Raw genomic sequence first — 12,747 nt, forward strand, 5'->3', positions numbered from 1 at the left:
AATGAAGTGGCTTCAGAACGTTCTGCCAGTGATGTATGCTTGCTGTCCAACTTCCAAGTAGACGCAATCTAACATAAAGCTTAAATGAACTGTATGACAGGACATCACGAGAACTTGCTTGTTACAGAATTACAACAGGTGAAGTGTTTCTGTTAACAGCAGATTTTTGGAGATGACACAAGTGCAGCTTTCTTGCAATGACTGTTCATTAAGTAAACGAGGAGGCACTATTGTGCCATTCCCATGCTTTGGCTGTTCACAGGTTTAATCATTCCCACACTGGGGGAGAAGATTGCTCAAAATGATGGCTGAACTGTTCACAGAATTCCACATAACTAAGATCTAGTGCGTTACTGACAATGCAGCAAATATTACAAAAGCCTTGCGTCTTCTGAATGATATTTGCGCTGGTGGCAGTGAAGAGAATGGCAATTCATGCTCAACAGAGTCCAACAGCCAGTCACTTTCCAAGTCAGAGGTGGTCAAAGCTACTAATGTTGAATCTCTGTTTGATGCACTCGAAGGTGAATCATGCGCTGATGACCTTGGCACATCTCTTGTGTTGTGAAACCAACTGGAGTCAATCACGCACTCACTCAATCTTGCAGCAGCTGTTGACAGCCGTGAAGCACAAAAAGATTTGTGCTACAAGTGAATGTTTGACAGGGCCATGAGGAAAGTACAGGTTCTAGAAATGCAGCCAACTGGAGTACCAAACATGCAGAAGAGGTGGCCGATCTCACATTCCTCAATGCAAGTTGCACAAGGTGGGTTTCAGATTTTTAGCTTTCAGATTACTTAGCTATCAGTCGATTGGTTACAGTTGGAGTAGAGAAGATCTGAGAACACCAACAAAAAATAGGAGTAGAACTGATGACCGATACCGAGATGGTGTTCCTAAGGAACTGCATCAGCGTCATAAAGCCACTGTCAGCCACTACTGATTCTGCAAGTTGAAAATGACTGCTATATTGGATGTGTAATGTCCACGATAATGGGAATTCAGTAAAAATTACAGGGATTGGCCAATGCCAATTTGGATAAGACAATGCAGCCACTAATCACAGCTCTGACAAAAGGAATTGCTTCAAGGTTTGGTTCAGTATTTGAAGATGATGGATTACCATATTGCAATGATGTTTGTTACGAAGTTCAGGTTGAGATATCTACCAGAACAAACATAGCATAAGAAGGTGCACCTGCTCTTTCATGCTGGGGCTGCATCGTCAGAGCTAGTGGAATAGTTCCACTTTCATTTGCGCAAGCATTACAGTCAGCCTCCAAGGAAAAATCTGCTACTGGAGGTGAAGACTTCTTTGATTTTCTGTTTACTGCAAAGAACAACCTTCTAGCAGTCAAATCTGGAACAAAGTAAGAGGTTGAGCGTTACCTGGAATGTTCAGATACTTTCACAAACAGCTTACTTGCAATTCCAAAAGTGGCAAAAGCTGGTATCAAGTTCAATGCTGCACTTCCCAGCAGTACAGCTGTTATTTAGTTGCTCAGGAGAAAACTTCAGTGCCAGAACAATGCTTAGTGTTAATAACTTTGAGAAACTGTTTTTTTCTGCAGTATAAACTGAAGTGACACATTGATAATTCTAAGACTTTAAACATTAAGCAATCAAAGTATTTAGCATTAGTTAATCCATTTTAACATTAAAACACATTTTTTCCTAAGTGCAATTTATTTTAAGGCAGCAGTTGGCTCATGTAGTTAATCTACAAGAAAAATGTATCAACCAGGTAGATCAAATATAGTTAAACTACTTTCAGTAGTTGGTGCCCAGCACTGTAATGTTCAAACTCTTATATTTTGTGCTTAAAACTGTAAATGGATCTGCTTCGTGTTAATATGATCTTATTGTTTGTTTTCTCATCACAGGGTAATTTATTATTATAATATTCTCCAAAGCAGAAAAACAATCTTATTAGAATTTTAGAAAAAAAGTCATTTACATACATTGCTGCTGCTCCAGAATAGAACAGTCTTCCTGTACCCCTTTGCGATTATGTGTAAAGGCATCAAATATAAATCAACTCTTGCAGCTAGGTTTTCCTATATCAGCACCAAAACCTGGAACACACTTCCAAAAGACCGAAAAGTGAAAGACAACTATCTAACCTTCCAAAAACACCTAAAGGCCCATCTATTAAAAAAATAAACAAAACAAAAACCACATCCCTGTTAAACCAACCTAACCATCCAGCGGACCAATCAGATCTACGCATAAACTAAACAGTTAGAATGGAAAAGGCACAAGCTCATTGCAACCAACTCGGACCCAAACAAACACAGCTTTCCAAAACTTACCCAGCCTATGTACCCACAGTCCACTAAAGAACAACCCAGCCTGACCAATGATTTAACCCTATTTGACTATGTTGTGATCCTATTCGACTCTCTTTGTAACTCTCTAACAACAAATCATGTACCACATTGAATTTCCTAAGGTCTTTAACTATCCCAATACTTCCACGAGAGACCTCTACAGGCTCTCGCTGTCTCTATCGAACTACTAACCCTACTTGATATCTTGTAAATCGCCCCCATTGCTCCATTTAAGCCACATTGAACCTACCAATAGGTGGGAAAATGCGGGACACAAATGCAACAAATAAATAAATTACTATACTTTTTGATGCAATTTGAAGACTTATTTAAGAAACTAATGACAGTTAAAGACCCATTAGTGAAGATTCTGATTTTATTCAATATGTATTGTATATTTCCAGAAACAGCTAGCTACTTTATATCGCAACCTGCCTTAAGCCATAACATTATACTTTCACATTTTTAGAGTTTTGATAAGAGCTGCCTAAGTGAAGTTCATTTCATAAAGGCATTTGTGAGGGCACATTTATTGTGACAAGTACAGTACCTTTTGCAGAAGAAAGATCTATCATCTAAAACATGCATTCATAACTAGTAAACTGGCATGGTGGCTTACTGAAGTAGGTCACTGAAGCATCTTCAAACTGCTGCAGAATATGGGATGTTTATTGAAATGAAAAGCATATCTGACCACGTAACACATTTATTGTTTGTACTCTACAGAGTTTGAGTCAAGATTAAGAGCTTGCACTCAGGTGTAAAATGACGTTGTGAAATGCTTTTGGCTCTCCAGCTATTAAGTATTACTGATGAGGTCCATTTACAAAGCATCTAGGATACTGCTTTTGCTTATGTGGGGCCTAAATTATGAACACTAGAAGAATTATTTGGTAGTTCAGAAGATCAGGATGTGGCTTTTCCCTGTGATGTTCACTGCAGCAGGGTAACCATATGAAACAGAGTTAGGGCAGTACTGCCCTGAGGTAAAGATTGGCTTGAAATGGTTACAGGATGGATTAGTAGTAAGGGGGCACAGAGGAGCTGGAGGCTAAGCACTGTACTGGACTGTGAGAAGGAGGGAAGTTTTTGTTGTTGTTTTTTTCAGTTATATGCCTGTTATTGTGGATATTTTCAACACACTTACATAGTAACATAGTAAATGACAGCAGATAAAGACCTGAATGGTCCACCCAGTCTGCCCAACAAGATAAACTCATTTTACATGGTATGTGATATACCTTTTTGATTTGTCCTTGCCATTCTCAGTAACACACCCGTAGAAGTCTGCCCAGCACTGTTCTTGTACTAATATGTTCTGAAGCTAACGTCGAAGCCCCTTAAATTTACACTCCAGTCCATCCATATCTATTCAGTTACGATCAGGGAGTAGACCGTAGAAGTCTGTCCAGCACTGGTTTTCCTTCCCAAATTTATAAAGCAGATGTTGATTTGCCAATGAGGGAAAAGTCTCAACTGCTATGGCTATTGTTTACACATGAACATTCATTGTGTAGCCCATAGAAAAAGTCATCATCGACTTAAAAACCCTCAATTGTTAATTTTTTAATTTTATTAAATTACTATATCAATGTCTGTGCATATATAATTCAGCCTTAAAACTTAATGGCCATATCACAATATATGAAAAAATCAAAAATAATCACTTATCTTGCTCAGAAATACAGAACAATGTTGTTCTCTTAGTGCTTTCAATGTTGTATTAGGTCCAATTAAGCTGGTGAAACGCTAGATCCAAAAAATGAATAAATGCAAAGGTTCCAACGGTCCCGTTTCGAATGTCTTCATCAGGGAACCTGCTTATTTATGGAACACTGCGCCGTCATAACTAACAATAAATCGGAACAAGAAAAGATCCAAATAAACTTCAACACTCTTTTAAAATGAATTTAAATTGTAATACTCCCTCAAGAGCAATTCATGTCGTCATTACCTGTGCTCGCTATGATTTACAACGAAGATTATATCTTCTGAAAAAGATTTTTCGGCGTCCTCACCTGATTTCGATCGAGAATTAAAGAGAACTTTACCCTATCACTGACTGAAACGTCATATGACGTGCTAATGACTTGATCCAATTGCCAACTAGTACGTCATCTGCTGTCGAAAAAAAGCTAGCAGAGATATTTACAGGGATATTTAAAGGGATATTTTAAGGGGATATTTAAAGGGATATTTAAAGGGACACTGGTTACCCCAAAGGACTAATGTGAAAATGTGAATAAAAAAATGCTCTAAAATGCATAATCAACAATTCTTTAATGGATTTATAAAGAACACATTTATATTTATAAAAAAGCTCCCCATTGTATGATTGAATTCAAACCGTAAGGTTCCAAAGTATGTAATCTATAGATCCATCTTTGTTCTGCCTGCAATAACAATTTGCTGCGATCTCCTCCTCTAATGTGTTCTCTCACGTGATCTATCACTGAACATCGGAAATGATCAAAATTGTGTTTAAACTCTTTGCAGTGAGAAACCAAAGGAGCTCCAAATTTTAAAGAGTTAATGCAGGATTTATGTTCACTCAATCTCGTTTTTAAACTTCTATCTGTCTTGCCAATGTATAATTTGTCACACGGACATTTCAGAAAGTATATCACATGATCAGTCTTGCATGTGGTAGAGTGTCTGAATTTGTATGTTTTGTTATCTGATGGATTGCAGAAACTGTCACTTTCAATCATTATATCACAAAACGAACAGGATCCACACTTCTTGTGAATACCTTGCTCAATGTTATTTCTAACCACAATATCAGCTGGACATAGTAATTCTTTTAAATTACGTTCTCTTGAAAAAGCTATCTGTAATCCAGATTTACTAAATAAGGAATGTTGTTGTACAATGTCCCAGTTTTTTCGAATCAACTTGGCCACCTCTTCCCCGCCCTTCTGGTATTTTACCACAAATGTGTGTTTATAGTTTCTATCTTCATTTGCTGATCTACTGTTGTTTGAAAGCAATAGAGATCTATTGTTGTATTTAGCCCTGGTGAATGATCTCTTTAGTACATGCACTGGATAACCTCTTTGATGTAACGTTTGGGCTAATCCTTTTGCCTGTTGTTTAAAAAGGCTATCTTCTGAACAAATTCTCTTATATCTCAAAAACTGTGAGAAAGGTAAGCTATCCTTTAGAGATCTAGGATGACAACTATTGTATTGCAACATGGTATTTTTATCGGTGGTTGGCAATTGGATCAAGTCATTAGCACGTCATATGACGTTTCAGTCAGTGATAGGGTAAAGTTCTCTTTAATTCTCGATCGAAATCAGGTGAGGACGCCGAAAAATCTTTTTCAGAAGATATAATCTTCGTTGTAAATCATAGCGAGCACAGGTAATGACGACATGAATTGCTCTTGAGGGAGTATTACAATTTAAATTCATTTTAAAAGAGTGTTGAAGTTTATTTGGATCTTTTCTTGTTCCGATTTATTGTTAGTTATGACGGCGCAGTGTTCCATAAATAAGCAGGTTCCCTGATGAAGACATTCGAAACGGGACCGTTGGAACCTTTGCATTTATTCATTTTTTGGATCTAGCGTTTCACCAGCTTAATTGGACCTAATACAACATTGAAAGCACTAAGAGAACAACATTGTTCTGTATTTCTGAGCAAGATAAGTGATTATTTTTGATTTTTTCATATATTGTGATATGGCCATTAAGTTTTAAGGCTGAATTATATATGCACAGACATTGATATAGTAATTTAATAAAATTAAAAAATTAACAATTGAGGGTTTTTAAGTCGATGATGACTTTTTCTATGGGCTACACAATGAATGTTCATGTGTAAACAATAGCCATAGCAGTTGAGACTTTTCCCTCATTGGCAAATCAACATCTGCTTTATAAATATTTAGATTATCTATCACAGCTAGCAGAGAATCTGTTATGCAAGTTTCCTTCCCAAATACCTGCGTTGCCACTCAATCTCCGCTAAGATTCCGTAGATCCATTCCTTCTAAACAGGATTCCTTTGTGTTTATCCCATGCATGTTTGAATTCCATTACCGTTTTCATCTCCACCACCTCCCGTGGGAGGACATTCCACATATCTACCACCCTTTCCGTGAAAAAATACTTCCTGACGTTACTCCAGAGTCTGCCCCCGTTCAACCTCAATTCATGTCCTCTAGTTCTACCACCTTCCTGTCTCCAGAAAAGGTTTGTTTGCGGATTAATACCTTTCAAATATTTGAACGTCTGTATAATGTCACCCCTGTTTTTCCTTTCCTCCAAGGTATACACGTTCAGGTCGGCAAGTTTCTCCTCGTACAGTCTGCAACACAAATCCCATACCATACCACATCAAATCATTTTGTTTGATGTAGTGTTGAATCCAGTGTAATATGGACAGACAAGAGCCACACTCTTATTTTTGTTTGCTTTTGAACAGCATGATTATGTTCCTAAATGTTTTAACATTCAAGTTGTATTTATAGATTTATCCAGCTATATGTACACGAACGATAGAAAATTCCTTGCAGTTTATCAGGAAACCTTTGCTCTTTTTGTGATATCCTTGCAAATATTTTTGTTTGTTTTTTAATCCCAGATCAGACATTTTGGGGGGTTTTTTTGTTGTTCTTTTGGACAAAAAACACTCACAGATGGGAGTGTAAATGGATGGCTACTGGAGGAGTGGCCTAGTGGTTAGGGTGGTGGACTTTGGTCCTGGGGAACTGAGGAACTGAGTTCAATTCCCACTTCAGTCACAGGCAGCTCCTTGTGACTCTGGGCAAGTCACTTAACCCTCCATTGCCCCATGTAAGCAGCATTGAGCCTGCCATGAGTGGGAAAGCGCGGGGTACAAAATGTAACAAAAATATTCAAGATCTTGATGTGGGGAGCTTGGGGGGCTAAGAACCACTAATGTTTGTATATGCAGAGCACTCTTCTGGATATCTTACAGGTAAGATTTTATCCCCCCTAATTAATTATTCTGTGTGCTGTTTTCAAGGCTTGCTAACCAGATCAGGCTGCAAGGTGGCCTTTGGAAACTGTGCAAGGACTGCCATGTAACTCCTACACTCTTCTGGACCTAAAAACATGTTTATGCATTTAGTGCAATTTGTTGAGCAAGTCATGGGAGAAGGGGAAATGGACCTTTTTACTGAGACAGATGTGTGTGTGGGTGAGACGGTTACACAAGTTCTTGGGGAGAGAGTGTGTCACTGTTTTTTCTGTATTTTTGCTGACCAGTGTTTGGGTCATGACTAGGACAAGATACTGTACAAGACAGCCTAAGAATTTTATTGTGAACTTTGTTACAAGCTTTTAGAAGATAAGTACATGGATATAGAATGGTCCAATGTAATTAAGGTAACTTTAATGGATGCTTAAATTTGTATTGATTCTTGGGTCAAGATTTTCTGTGTTTCATACAGTTTGAAACCACATTGAGGCTTATTTTCAAAGCACTTAGCCTCCCAAAGTTCCATAGAAACCTATGGAACTTAGCCTCCCAAAGTGCTTTGAAAATATGCCTCATAGTATCCGGGTGGTGAAAAGGGGACAGTATGAACAGTTTGCTAGCTTAACCACAAGGTCAGCAATTACCTGATCTACATCAAAGTTTTTGTAGTAAACAATATATGAAAATGTAATGGAATAACAAAATTTCAAAAAAGTCTCGTATTCCAGTTTAAGTGTCTTACTTCAGCAAGGTCCAGTACTGTTAAAAGTGCTTCAGGCATCTGCTTTTGCATTCGTGACCGGTCATATTTTCCACTGCAAAAACCAGCAGTAGTCCCCCCATCATGTTGGGATTCCAGCGGCCTTGATATCTGTTCTCCATTGTAGAAATGTCTTTATGGAACCTTTCTCCATGTTCATCACTTACGTGTCCCAAATTGGGTGGGAAAAAGTCAACATCTTTTATCTTGCTGCACCATATGCCTGGAATAGATTTCCTGAGCCGGTACGTCAAGCTCCATCTCTGGCCGTCTTCAAATCTATGCTAAAAGCCCACCTTTTTGATGCTGCTTTTAACTCCTAACCCTTATTCACTTGTTCAGAATCCTTATTTTATCAGCCTCACTTTAATATTCCCTTATCTCTTGTTTGTCCGGTTTGTCTGTCCTAATTAGATTATAAGCTCTGTCGAGCAGGGACTGTCTCTTCATGTTCAAGTGTACAGCGCTGCGTACATCTAGTAGCGCTTTAGAAATGATAAGCAGTAGTAGTCGTAGTATATAGTTTGGATATGTGATATAAAAAAAAAAAACTGCTGAAGTAGCATGAGGAGGTGGGTTTTGAATTTGTGACAGAAGGTATGACTTTGTGACTCAGAGTCAGGTGGAGTGGCATAACTGCAGTTCTAGGAATTAGGGGTCTGAACTGATAAATCGATAGGCTAAATGTCAGATATGTAGGATTAGGAAAGTAGATGATTGGTTAGTGGGAGGTGCTAAGATGGGAATTGGTTTCCAGATTGTTGTATAACATATGCCAAGTCTATTGTATAAAAACGAGGGAAATCTATGTAAGTTGGGCTTCCTTGCCCAAAGAAGACTATCTAAATGTCTTTTCTGTATCGCTATAGCCTCTGCTTGAGCAACTTTTACTTGTTCCCAGAATAAACTTGTCTTTTTATTTCACTTCTGTATTATGTGTTTTATTAGTGTAAGAAACAAATCCAAGCGTGTGGGTTTCTAGCAGTAATCTAAGGTGGGTGCAGACCCCAACATTGTCATGCCTAGAGTCCACATAGAGGGGCATAATTGAAAGGGGCCGCCCATCTCCATGGACGGATCCGAGAAGGGGCGGTCCCAACTGTATTATCGAAAAAGATGGGCGGCCATCTTTTCTTTCGATAATACGGTTAGGGCCAGCCAAATGTCAGAGATGGGCGGGTTTGAGATGGTCGGCATCGGGTTTCAGCGATAATGGAAACTGAAGGCGGCCATCTCAAAAACGAACAACTCCAAGGCATTTGGTCGAGGGAGGGGCCAGGATTCGTAGTGCACTGGTCCCCCTCACATGCCAGGACACCAACCGGGCACCCTAGGGGGCACTTTAAAAAAACATTAAAATAACTCCCAGGTGCATAGCTCCCCAAATCCCCCCCAAAACCCACTCCCCACATCTCTACACCATTACCATAGCCCTTATGGGTGAAGGGGGGCACCTACATACGGGTACAGTGGGTTTTGGGGGGGTTTGGAGGGCTCACATTTACCACCAGAAGTGTAAAAGGTAGGGGGGGGGTGGGCCTGGGTCCACCTGCCTGAAGTGCACTGCACCCACTAAAACTGCTCCAGGGACCTGCATACTGCTGTCATGGAGCTGGGTATATGACATTTAAGGCTGGCTTAAAGGCTGGGAAAAAAAAAGTTTTTAAAGTACTTTTTTTTGGTGGGAGGGGGTTAGTGACCACTGGGGGAGTCAGGGGAGGTAATCCCTGATTCCCTCCAGTGGTCATATGGGTAGTTCGGGCACCTTTTTGGGACTTTGACCTAAAAAAAAAAAAAAAGGTCCAAAAAAAGCGACCTAAATTCTCGCTACGCCCGCCCTTCTTTTTTCCATTATGGCCTGAAGCCAGCCATCTGTTAACTACTCCCATGCCCGCCCCTGTCCCGCCTTCGCTACTGTGCCGACACGCCCTCGTGAACTTTGTTCATCTCCACGACGGAGTGTAGTTGAAAGTGCCCAAAATCGGCTTTCGATTATACCGATTTGGGCGCCCATCTCCCAAAGATGAGCGCCCTTCTCCTTTCAAAAATAAGCTGGATACTCTTCCTTCATTTCTTTAGGGATTTAATACAAGCAAGAATCAAACTGACATGTAGGTTTCTTTGGTTTATATTTTTATACTTTTCTCTGTTTTCCTCTTTTTTTTTTGACAATTGATATGCATTCTAAGCAAGTTTACTTATGTTTGCAATTTTAGATGCCATAAATAAAAAGAATTCTTATATTACTGTGCATATAGCCAAGCTACTTACCTGAAGTTGGTGTTCACCATGAAGAGTAAGATCTCACACATCTAGGTGGCCTCAGCTGATGGCACACAGCATGGAAAAACGCTTACGTAGCTTAGCTCAACATCTAAAAGCTATTTTTGAGATGCCCTGTGCTATCACATGGGCCAGCCTCAGTTTGTATTAACTCAGAGAATAAAAACTCCTAGGGGAGGAGAAAGAGTATGTGAGGATTTGTATCCTGCTATCCAAACAGACAGCAGCTACAGGTGACTATTTTCTCCAGGGATAAACAGAATATCATCTGGGACTCACTAGCTCCAGAGAAATGGAAGGCAGACAGAAATATTTCAATATTTTGTGTTGGCAACAGACCTATTGGGGGGGGGGGGGGGGGGGGGAGAGAGGAGTCCATTAACAAAAAAAAAAAAAAAGGCAATCTAGAAAAACTACGGCTCAGAAGTTAGATTCTTAACCTCAGAGATTCATGAGGACAGACTGATCAACCCTACTGTAGAACAGGGAATCCCTTTCCCAACACTGATGAGGGAGTATTGAAAACAGACAATCCATCTGCAGGTTAAATAGACACTACTTTGCTGAGATATTGGTAACCTGAAGATCAGGATAGAGCCATTTTGAGGTTTATTGATGAAAACCAGAGAACATACTCTACTAAAAAGCAGAAAACTATATACAGGTATTAGCTTGTTTAAAGGATCTAAAATCAATTTGCACCACCTTTACTTGCCCTCTAACGGCTCTAGAGCATATAAATGAAGAATCAGCTTGCTTTGAAGACTTAATTGGTTTGTGTTAGCTTTGAATAATCTCTCTCTCACCCACCGCAGGTGCATCCTTTATAGTCTGTTATCCAAATTAATAGGAAAAAGAGGGAAAATTATCACTAAGTATTTTGATTAGTAAGGTGCACTAGCATTTTTAGCACATGCTAAACGTTAGACACCATAGGAATATTTGGCCGTCTCTAGCATTTTGCGCATGCTAAAAACGCTAGTGCACCTTTGTAAAAGGCCCCCTAAGTGATTAACCCTTAAATTATTTGCAGTTCATATAACACCAAACATAAATATATCATATATACTTAAGGGCCTTTAAATTAGTTTAGGTATACTCTTAGAAACTTCAAATAACTAAACAACTCACCGTTTCTAAAGTGCCAATAGCAATCCACCAGTGAGATGGGGGCTATACAGTCTTTTGAACTACATGCCATATGTATGATTAGCTGGAGTAGCAGACTTGGAGCAGCTGATATACAGATATACAGAGGAGACATTCAGGGACACAGTAGAGAAGTCCCACTTCCAGTCTGGTAGCCTCTGTGCTGCCTTGGAGAAGAAAGGTCATCTGGAAGGAGAGCATCACCTTAGTGTGACAAGAACTATTACTGTAGCCAGGACCTTTCCCCAGGTGAATGTAATATCTTTTCACATTAAGGATGCATCTCCAGGGGGGTTTTGCCCAAAAAGGACTGTTTTAGTTAGCGGTTCAGACATTAAGTATATATATCCCTGGCTGCGGATTACTTGGTCACTTGCCTGCCTTGTGCAAATGTGATCTAGAGAGTTGCATGGGGACAAAACTTTTCACCCATCCACGCCCATCCACAATGGAATTTAATCCATGCCCACCCATACCCGCTAAGATCCATTCCATCCCCTCCATACCAGCAGGAGTTGACACTATTATTTACTTGCTCGCAGTCCTCCGTCTCCTCCCAATTCCAAACACCTTCCCGTGTTTATTCACTATTCATCCAATGAGCATGCCAAGCCTCATTCTGGCACTCCAACTGCCTCTCTCAGTGCATTTCAAGTCTCATTCTGGAGTCACCAGAGATTTTGACTACACTCCCATGGGAATCCCACAGCAACTTCTTCCATCTCCGTAGGAATCCCCATTCCCATGCAGCTGTCTATGGTGGACCTCATGTGTCACCTAGTTAGATGTTAGACAGTGCTGAGGAGAAGCACATTTGGGTACCAACAACAAAATATGGGAGGGAGGCTCTAGAAGTCAAAATTTGGACTTATGTAGAATGTTGAAATCAGAACCTCCCAAGTAGCATTCTCAGAAAGGCTCTCCATTCTACATGTAGGCAGAACTTCAATCTTTATGCATGCATGAGGAATTTAGATTTGATAGGAAATTATCTCCATCAAGTTACATCACTCAGATATAAGGACTAATACTGATTATACTCTGAAAAATTATTTTCCTAGTGAAAATAATTCTGGGCATAGTGTGAATTTAAGGCTGCATGGATCACAGTACCCTTCACTGAAAAACATATTATTCAGGAGGAGGAGGATGGGGCTTTATACACTGCAAAATGTGACCTGTCAAATGCACCCATTATGCTTCAGAAGACCAAGGTAGAATTGCAGTTTTAGGACCTGAGGTCTACCTTTATCCATTATTTAACAACCACCCCC

The 12,747-nt window shown here is 39.7% G+C and overlaps 1 protein-coding gene across 1 annotated transcript in view; it reads right to left on the reverse strand.

Moving 5' to 3' along the window:
- Positions 1 to 12,747, reverse strand: part of GPR180 (G protein-coupled receptor 180) — a 75,778-nt gene that overhangs the window by 38,546 nt on the left and 24,485 nt on the right. The window lies entirely within an intron of this gene.

This window comes from Microcaecilia unicolor, chromosome 4 (assembly GCF_901765095.1).
Source record: "Microcaecilia unicolor chromosome 4, aMicUni1.1, whole genome shotgun sequence".
Classification (NCBI taxonomy): domain Eukaryota; kingdom Metazoa; phylum Chordata; class Amphibia; order Gymnophiona; family Siphonopidae; genus Microcaecilia; species Microcaecilia unicolor.